The sequence below is a fragment of the Ixodes scapularis genome, unplaced genomic scaffold (genome assembly GCF_016920785.2).
Source record: "Ixodes scapularis isolate PalLabHiFi unplaced genomic scaffold, ASM1692078v2 PGA_scaffold12__126_contigs__length_90152505, whole genome shotgun sequence".
In the NCBI taxonomy this organism is placed as follows: domain Eukaryota; kingdom Metazoa; phylum Arthropoda; class Arachnida; order Ixodida; family Ixodidae; genus Ixodes; species Ixodes scapularis.
Window position 1 is genome coordinate 88241263 of NW_024609838.1, and position 9704 is coordinate 88250966.

Genomic DNA, 9704 nt, shown 5'->3' on the forward strand with positions numbered 1-9704 from the left:
CCAATCAAGCATGCAGTGTCGAAAGTCACTAGGCCTTTTCTGTTTAGGATTGGTCCGCCGAAACCAGTGGCCGGGATGGCCTAACCGGTTAAGGTTGCGGGTTCGATCCCCGCCGTCCTGGTCCAATTTTTCACCAGCTCTTTTTCCCCTTTCCCTAGCTTTGATGGAAAAAAAATAATAATTCTCTCCCCTCTTCCTTTACTCTATTACTACGGCTGTACTTGACAATCTTTCTTCACTGCCAATATATATCTATAACTCTGGAGATAAATGAACTTGATCGAGTGGAACAAAGGTTGCGGAGTCACCGAAAGACCAATCCTTGGTTGGAGCCGGGATTTGAACTCCGGGTCTCCCAGTATCCGGTCGGGGAGGCTAGCCACCACTCAATCCATCTCGCCTATTCGGCCTTTCCTCGGATTCTTTGGCGATAGACTCTCAGTGGAAATTGTTGTGTTCTTATATTGTTCATCTTCAAAGGGGCGGCATAAAAAGTAAACGAAATCATTTGAGCGTGGCGTGATTGCACTTTGTGTTCACCGGTATTCACGATTGCATGGCTGCCACGTGGCCCGCTCTCGTAAAGTTCCATCGCTCGAGGATACAGATGGGTCTGAAAAAGGCGACGACGCGACGCTTGCGATCGATCGGATCGGGACAAGTCGTCGCAGCCCGCGCTTGCCTGTGTTATCCGGGCAGCATGGTTTCTTTCCCGAGTTTCGGGGATTTGCTAATCGGGGCCCCGGGGATTCGGGGATAATGAGCTCCTCGCCAAGCGCGCCTGCCTCTCGCTCCGAGCCTCGCTACTTTCTTGTCGCCCCAAGTTACTTTTCCGAGCCGGCGGAAAAGCGTCCTCCGTGTGTCGGCCTGTGCTGCTGCGTCACGGTCCCGCGGTTTGCTAAGCTTTTTTTCTTTTTTTCGATAATTATTTTAAGTTCCCTTTAATGTGCCCCAGGGTGTTTTCCTGGTGAGCGTTCAGAACTCGGGAGTTACCCCTTCGCGCTGTGACGTGAAAAGCGTCGCCTCTTTCCCCACCCTCGGAGCTGCGCTTAAAAAGGAGGGAAATAAAAGACGCGCCTACTTCACCGTCTTCGCGGTGACTCCAACATTGAATCCCGTTTCTCGTTTTTCCACTTCGGGCCGCGGCAGTTTTTGCTGCACATTTCGTTAGGCGCGAGTACCCCCTTTTTTCGAAGGCACGTTTTTGCCGCTCATCGCCTCTTGTGGAGTTTCGAATGCGTCGTTACCCCTGCCCCGCCAAAAACACACTTTGTTTTTTTGTTTTTTTTAAGGATTTAGATTCAACGCAAGTGCATAGAATAGCCTTCGAAATATCCCTGCATGCAGCACTGCGAGCGTCGCATTATGGGACCTCTTTGGTCCTGGAGAGGAGTGTCATGGTTTCGGTTTCCCCTTTGACCAACTAGTGCGTGAAAATAAAGTCAGCGCTCGCTCGCATTGCACCCCTTCATCTTCGTTGAAAGACGGACCTCCAGCGGCCGTAAGGACCTACCAGGCTTAGCGAGGAGTACGATCGGCCACGTATGTCCCGTACCTTTCTGGTGGCCTGGCTCCAGAGATGCCTCGTCGTGAAGCTAGTGCTTTGCAGACTTTACTAGTTATAGTCGATATCCCTTTCACCAATTTTCTCCTTCCCCTCTTCAGAACGTTGAATCCTGGAGGGAAGGGGGGTATATTTCGTGTCATTCTATGTAGTTGCTAAATGCAACAACTTCTGTTTCCGCCCCCATATCCTGTATGTTGTATCGTTTCACGTATTCGTATCTAATTTACCAACACGCTCGTTTTCAAGTAATAATGACCCTCCCGGCTCACGGATAATGACCCCCTTCAATGAAACGCCTGCTGAAAGTTTACTTGCATCAAACAGCAGGTCCCTCATTGTCTGCCGTGGCCATCTTTTTGGGACATTCCGTGGAGGAAAAGGTTTTCGGTGAATATCAAATTTCTAATTGATTTGCGTTCTGTGGTTCCCAGGAAATTAGAGTTGTTGTTTGTGTTCGTTTCCTCCATGTGCTTTGTTTTCTTCATGTTGCATGCTTTAAGAAACTGTACAAAAGTTCTCAGCCAGTTGCAAATTTTTTTAAACGCAGTTGCAATAAATTCTATTGAAACACGTTGCAAAAATTTAATTGAAACTCAATTACAATATTTTCATTCAAACTCAATAGCGAAAGTCCTATTGAAACACTATCGCCAAAATTCAGTTGAAATGAAATTGCTATAAATTCAATAAAGACTCAGTGGCCAATAGCCTGGTACGGTTCAATCGGGACTCATTAGAAAAAGTCGATTGAGGTTCACTTGAGAGTGATTGCGGTCTATTGAGTGAGTCCTTTACACTGTCAATTGAAACTCAATTCTTTTTTTTTTTTTTCTACGAGCAAGCCCGCTGCACTCCACCACCGCTCGTGGAAAGAATTTTAATAAATTATTTTCGATACTTTTGTGGAACATGTGTGCCTCGCAGAATAAGACTCGGAAATATTTATATAATTATCTCGAATAATTCTATATTTTATAATGACCACGCATAATTTGATGTAATAATTGGAATCGGGTTACCCGATTTCCTTCCGCCATTAACGGAGGGCCAGCTCGATCAGTAGCAGATACGGAACAAATATGAACGTAACAAATTTATTTTGAAGCCTGTCAAACTTCGCAGTGTTTGATTTCTCAAAGGAGTCCCAAATGATGTTAACATATTCCAGCGTTGGCCGAATAATTGAGCTAGCAATCTCGTGTTCGATATAGAATATTTTCCAGCTTTTTTTTTAGATCGAACAATTTTCGAAGTGTATTAGATGTAGCGCGGCCAGTATCCTTATTTCTGCTTAAACGGTTCGCTATCCATACCTCCCGATAATTGTACTCTGAGACCTCGGATAGGCCTCTTGTTTTCAACAATACAATAAAATTGAACGGTCTTTCTTTTGTGAGTTATGGACATGAAAAAAAAACTTCTTTTTATATTTAATTCACGTCTGCCAAGAACTACATCACTTCACAATCCATCTGAAATGTTGATTCAACTGATGTTGATCGTTAGCAAATCATTGGCTTCCAAATGAAGTACGCAGTTACCAGCATATAAGCTCACATACCTACAGAAATTTCGTTCACGATGTCATCATAAAATAACAACACTAAGAGAGGTCCAAGGACGGATCCTCGGAGAACCCCAGAATTCACAAGCTTTCACCAGCCCGATCATGTTCGGTGCATAATTGAGGTCGAAGTCATATATGTTGCTTCAAACTTTAGACAGCGGGTTCTTCGACTGATCTGGAGCGATGTGGTACGTAGTAGCTTCGGAGGATCGATTGAGCCAGTGCCGCCACGACTGCTAACGAACGCTCGTCGAGAGAGTTCAGCGCCCAATGTTATCACTATTTGGTAACGTGTTGTTTTCTTCTTAGCCTTTTTGAACTCCACTGAGCGGAGAAGAATGCGGATACTTGACAGCTGTTCGGATATTACACGAAGAGGTCTTAGTCGAAAAAGTAGTCCAGTTCCTACACGGTGACCTCGCCGAAACGAAGACAAGCGTTAAACGATCAGAAAGTTCCTCGGAGCTCTAGTGGATCGAGAGCTATTCCGTGACACGTGGGTGCGTAAACGCGTGTCACGCGGGCGGGGCCGGTTGGACGCACCTAGTGACTGCCCGGGAGGTGTGTCGCCTCCTGCCAAACAAACCCAGAGGAAAGGATCGAAGAGGCGAGCAGAAAGGAGGATAACCAAGGGAGGACGTCGCCCTAATGAGAACGAAACTGGTACGAGAAAAGGAAGAAAATAAGCAGCGTGAAGGAACGCAGGAAGTGGTGCAACTAGTCAGCGTCGGTAGGCATTAAAATAAAATAGCGCGACTAAATAAAATGCCGTCTCAAGTTGATTGAGTTTCTTTCTTTCTGGAGGAAAGGGGAGGAGAGATGGACAGACTTGGGAAACTTGGGACAGTGGGCGAGGGCATCCGTTGTCGTTCTCGGAAATTTAATCTGTTTCTCTCTGGGGGCGCGCTCTCTTATTTATCGCTACCCTCCATTTCTTTTTTTTTTTTCTTTTTGAATTTTGACGAGGCATCCCGCATTTTGTTGCTCGCATTTTATGCGCGGAGGTCGCGTTGGCTTCCTTCTTTGTGAGTGTTTAGAATGCTTGTGTGAGCGGTTGCAGATCCTGTTGTCGTCGTCGTTGTTTGTGGCGGTTCTTGCATCTGCCGTTGTTTCTCTAGAAAAGAATGTAATTCATTCCGCCTATTTCTTGAACCCTCCTCTCCCATGGGTACGTCGGATGGCCCCGTTCGTAGAAGGGTCAAGGAACAACCAAAGAAACTCCCATATCTGTGCGACGGCCGCATCAGTCACGGAGATTTTCGCTTTTGCTCTGGAGCCACTTTTTTTTCCCCTTTGTGGGTCGCGCTTGTTCTCCGCTCGCTCTCTCGGCCGCGCTGCTCCAGTGCGTTGCAGTTCCGGAACTCGCTGATATTAGAGCCCATCTTATTGTTCATCCCAACTTCGCTTTTATTCGGGACCCCGACCGACATCGCGAGCTCGAATTCGACAGTGACCTGGGACCGGCATTTGTGTGTAATCACTACTGCGCTTTATTTTGCACGTTACAGAGCAGGATTTAGTGCTGCAACTGCACCGTCGAAATGCCCCGCTTAACGGCGGGGGAATAGTGTCTCCTCGTTTTATGAGGGAGTATAACTGCGCGTCTTCTAAATACTCGTACAACCGAGTTCCTTTCCGTGGGAGGTGAATGATTTGATCACCTATCAGAGGTCGTACAGATTCTCCCCTAAGGCCCGTTCACACACTTGCAGCCGAGTAGGACCGACTGAGACAAGACCGGTTTTGAAGCCTCTTGCGACGGCTTAGGACCGGATGCCTTTCTGCGGAGCCTTTCTTCTCTCAGTCGGTTGGAGTCAAAGGCGAGTGTGTGAAGGGGCCTCGGCATGCTGCTGTTTCAGGCAGGACACGTTTGAAGACCGGACTCGAAAAAGCGAGGAATTTCGCGGTGGCCCTGCGTCAGCACACTGACTGACGCAGCGAATGTCTGTTGTCTTGAAATGCTCGAAGGCAGAATAGAATGTGTGGGCGAGGCAGGTGTCAGCACCCGACTTGCTCTCAGAAATAATCTCGCAGCTTGCTTCATTCGAGAGGCTCGGGGAACCCGACGCTTTGGAGCATCGAGGCGTCTCATGCTCTACTAAATTCTTTCATCTTTTTCGCAGCTCAGTGCCCTTTTCTTTCTCTCTTTATTTATTTGGAACAAAGCAGCCAACGAGCCCAACTACAACTTCAGCTTTGAAAAGAGGGCGACCCAGCAAACGGCCGACTCTACTGCACGAGGGAAGCTCCAAGCACGTCGCCCAAAATTCTGCTTGCAGGGGCCCAGAAAGCCCCGAGCTCGGTGCTCTAGCTCCTGCTGCGCTTCACACCGAACGCGTTCCTTGGAACTGAAGTGGCGATGCGGGGGGCGAGTTGCTTCACCAAGACCAGTGGAAGGGGTCTCGGCGTTCTCGTGCTCCGTTACCGTTCTTCCGAAAGGCGCTGGTGCGGTCGGAGCCGGAGGGGAGCGGCCCGCAGAAATGCGTCCGTCGCTGGGAAAGCGGTCGGCCTCCGAGCGCCTTGCGTAAGGCCCGGCGCAAGCCGTCGTGCACGATCACGAAGCGGACCCGCCCAGGCTCGCCTCGCAACGGATCCCGAGCGGGCCGAGAGCGGCCCGATGCCGGCCCACAAAGGACTGCGGCCGCAACAGCTCGAACGAAAACGCCACTATGCGCGCGATTCGCGATGGAGAGTGCGCGTTCTCGAACGCCACTTTTCTTTCTTCGTTTCTTTGGCCCTGTGGCCGTGGGGACGTGGATTGGACTGAGGGCTGATTACAATAATGACAGCACGTAGTAGTGAGCGGAATATTGTGAAAGTGCGAAGAGCAAATACCCTGTCGTTGAAGGAAAGTTCACAATTTGGGTAAAACTGACCCGGCCAGCACAACGGCAGCTCCCATAGACGCAGCGCGAGCAGTACCCCCCTCTCCCCCCACGGCTTGCCTCCCGTCGTGCGACGGGCCACCGTTTGGGGGCTGCTTTGGGAACTCCCCTGGGCGCCGCCATCTTGCTGCTAGTCAAGCATTGCTGAGGCGTACCCGCGGCATCAGGGACGAAATAAGCTTTTGTCGAGCCGATTCACTCGGTTGGTGGCTACTCTCTCACCGGACCGGCGTCCCTGCCAACCCTAACCTCGTTTCGATAGGCGCAGCCTGCGTAGGCGCAATTTCAAACGCTCTTGGCGGCTGTTCCTCTCCCGCTATTTTTCTGCGTATCGTGCTGTATGTATTTTCCCGACGACATCGTGAAAGAATTATACCTCACTGAAAGCAAAGAACGACAAAAACTAAACTGATTTTGTTTGGTGCGATTGGAATGTTTGTTTCACTTTACGATAAGTTTTGACGACGACGCTCGCAAAGCCGCGTGTCAAACGACAAAGCGCTTAGCTGACGGAAATAATTTACGACAGAAGAAAGCCGAAAGGCACGCATATTTCACTCGCTGGAATAACGCGTTTACCGGTGGCCAGGACTCGGACGTACAATGTAGCGAGTATTACCATTTGAACAATATGTTGAATCAACCGGTGCAGCTTCATCCAAAAAGGGCTTATTTGAGAAAGATCCCAAATAACACAGCACTGGACGACAGTCCCATCTTGACGACCGGACGGAATCCAAGAGGACTTCTTTTTGGGGAGGGCTTCCTTTTTTACCACCAGCACCAAGGCAAAGGAACGGACGCGACTGACCCGTTCCCCTCCCCAACCCAAGCAACTATTCTTGGCGAGGACTGAGTCAGTGTTCGCCAAACGCGTCGATTCAGCACCTCCTAGAAGCGAAGGCCGTATCGCTCCGAGTCGTGACGTCAGAATGGCCGGAGAAAAGGCACCCTACTCTGTCTTCTCTCTAGCCCGGCCGCGTCGTCTGCTCCCTCAGGTCACGTGGTTTGTTTGCGCGCGTTTATCCGGCATTAATATACGCTTTAAATGAGCAGTCTCGTATAACTTATTATGTATGTAAAGTATAAACGTAATATAAGACGCGTTTCCAAGGTTCCAAATTTATGATTATCCGGTAAACCGCGGAACCGCAGAGCTCCCCACAGTTTTCGAAGGAACTGGCTCCGGCAGTGGCAGTCTCTTCCCTCAGACGGGCTGCGATTCTGGTAGATTTGCGTTGTGTGCGACCTGCTGACTGTCTGAATAGGAACGCCGATGCGTTTCAAAAAAGAAACGAAAGAAAAAAAACACAAAAAACTTCAGTCCCCGCCGCACGGAGCGCACACGAGCTAGAGATGGGTCGACGACGCCTTTGGTCCCACGCTTTTGCCGCTGCTCTTGTGTGTGGTTCTTTTGTCTTCTCTTGATACTACGGCATTTCCTTGGATTCGCGGTCCCGCAACGATGTGAGTGGCATGTGTGGCCACTAGACACCGACGACATTGGTCTATTCTCGATAGACACCTCTTCCTCGACACGGAGAGACAGTTTTTGAAGTTCGTGTTCAAATCTTTTCGTTATGGACATTGCGGCACGTATGGATACGATCGACGGGTGAAAAATAGCTACTTTACGGGCCTTGTCGGTCATGTAGGACATGGGTAGAGTGCTGCAGTCGGTTGCTTTAATTTCGCGATAGAATAGTACTTCGTCGTGATTCGTGCGCAATTGCGTCGACATTTGTAAATATACGTAGTAATACATTTTCACTTGGTGCATAACAATCGTATGTGCTATTATTAAAAGTGCGTTGTTCGTGCTTACGCGTTTATTTATACTAATGTTATTTTGTTGCCTTTACCGCGTTCATACGCGGTAAAGGCATCCCAGCTGTATTAAGGTAGGAACGCGGTAAAGGTATCCCAGCTGTATTAAGGTAATAGTAGCCGTTATCTTATGTAACTGATTTTCTTAACTTTTCAATTTGAAAAGGGCGGCCGACCCAGCTCTGGAATGCTCTGTGGCGCCAGAAACTGAAACCGGGCAAAAATAAGCCCAATTTTCCCATTAATTCTTTTTTAATCACTAATAACTTTTGAATAAGATCTCGGTCCGTGCTGAGACTTTAGTATCTGGTTCGAACCTCTAGCGCCACGTTTGGGCAAAAAAGGAGCGTTCGGCGAAGCGTACTTTATTTTTTGGAGCTTAAAAAAAGGCCGTAAATTCTTCGTGGAGACCCCCGATTAACTTGAACACCGACGCGACAGAGTTGAATAATAAGCTCTTATTTTTCCATCATTCACGCGATGGAGGAGACCGCGAAACAAAGCCGCGCAAGTGCGGCGCTCAATTCTCGGATGATGAGTTCGCTATAACTCGGGGCAAAAGACGGACGATCCCATTTTCTCCCACGCTCGATTCCTGCGCACACTTGCCGACCCTCGGAGGTTGGAACGACGCAAAAATGCGCGAAAACAAAAAGAAGCGAGAGTGCAATCCGTCTCGCGATTACTCGTGTCCGCTGCAAGACTCGGAAATGGGGGAAGGTGGATGAGCGACACCTGCGGCTGAGCCCCCAAACGGGCGATATGCGCACCTCCCCCGAGTCGCGGCCCAAATGGAGAAAGCGCCTTAATTGGATCGCGTCGGGTTTTGCTCTTCTTTCTCCCGCCTATCATTTCGCTTTCCGTTTCGTGCTCTGGGCAAATTGGGAGTTGCCGTCTCTGCTAATTTCCAGCTGCGGGCCAGACAGGCTGTGGCACATAGCAGCGCGATCTTGACTGCAAAACGAACAAATGACGACTGCGAATTTCGAGGGAAAAAAAAAAAAGAAGATGCTGTAAACAGTCCCAGAAACAGTTGAAGAGGAGTGGCGGCCAAGCGGATGCTTGGGCGCTATTATTTCCACGCTTGTGTCAGGGCAGCGGCGGGGAGCGAGGCTCGCTATTGATGGAGTGCTTTTCCGCGAATTCTTACCAAGTTCCTGCGTTTAGAGACTCGCAATTGGAAGAACTCTTCGTCCGTTTGTTTCGACGGCTTGCGAGTGCGGGAAACTCTCTGGTCCCATTTTCTCTTTTCTTTTTCCCCCTTTTTTTGTATGTTCTTACGGAGTCCTTATATATCGCCGGTTGTTGACCGTTGCGTGAAGCGCAGTCAAGGTTATGTAGCTTCCCGTTTGGTATTATTACATTTTGCGTTTTCCGGTGAATTGTTTGGCGAGGCAGACGGTTCGGTAACTGCCAACTATTACTTTTAAACGTTGGTGTGCTACTCGAAGACATAAATTACGCGAGAAAAAAGAAGAAAAAAAAAAGCTTATTTTGTTTTTGCGCGCGTGTGAGCCGCGTGTGTGCGATATGTTCGGTGAACGTTTCCCACTCAATCTTACTTGACACCACCCACAATCGCTGAATGGCGAGCTACCACATTATCTATTCACGAAAGTACCTCCAGTCCGTTCACTTTTTTTCTTTTTTCACTGCAAACTTGTATCACCTGCTTGCACCTCTGTAGTAAAGTTCAACGCGATATTTTGAAAACGCGATTTTTGCGGGGCCGTCTAAAGTTCCTTAAAAGCGTTAGTTAGCATGCTGTAGACGCGGCTTCGAACTGATGAGGATTCGCTGAATGAACGCCGTCAGAAAAGACCAGGGGTACCCAGCAACACAGAAGACGCAAATGAAG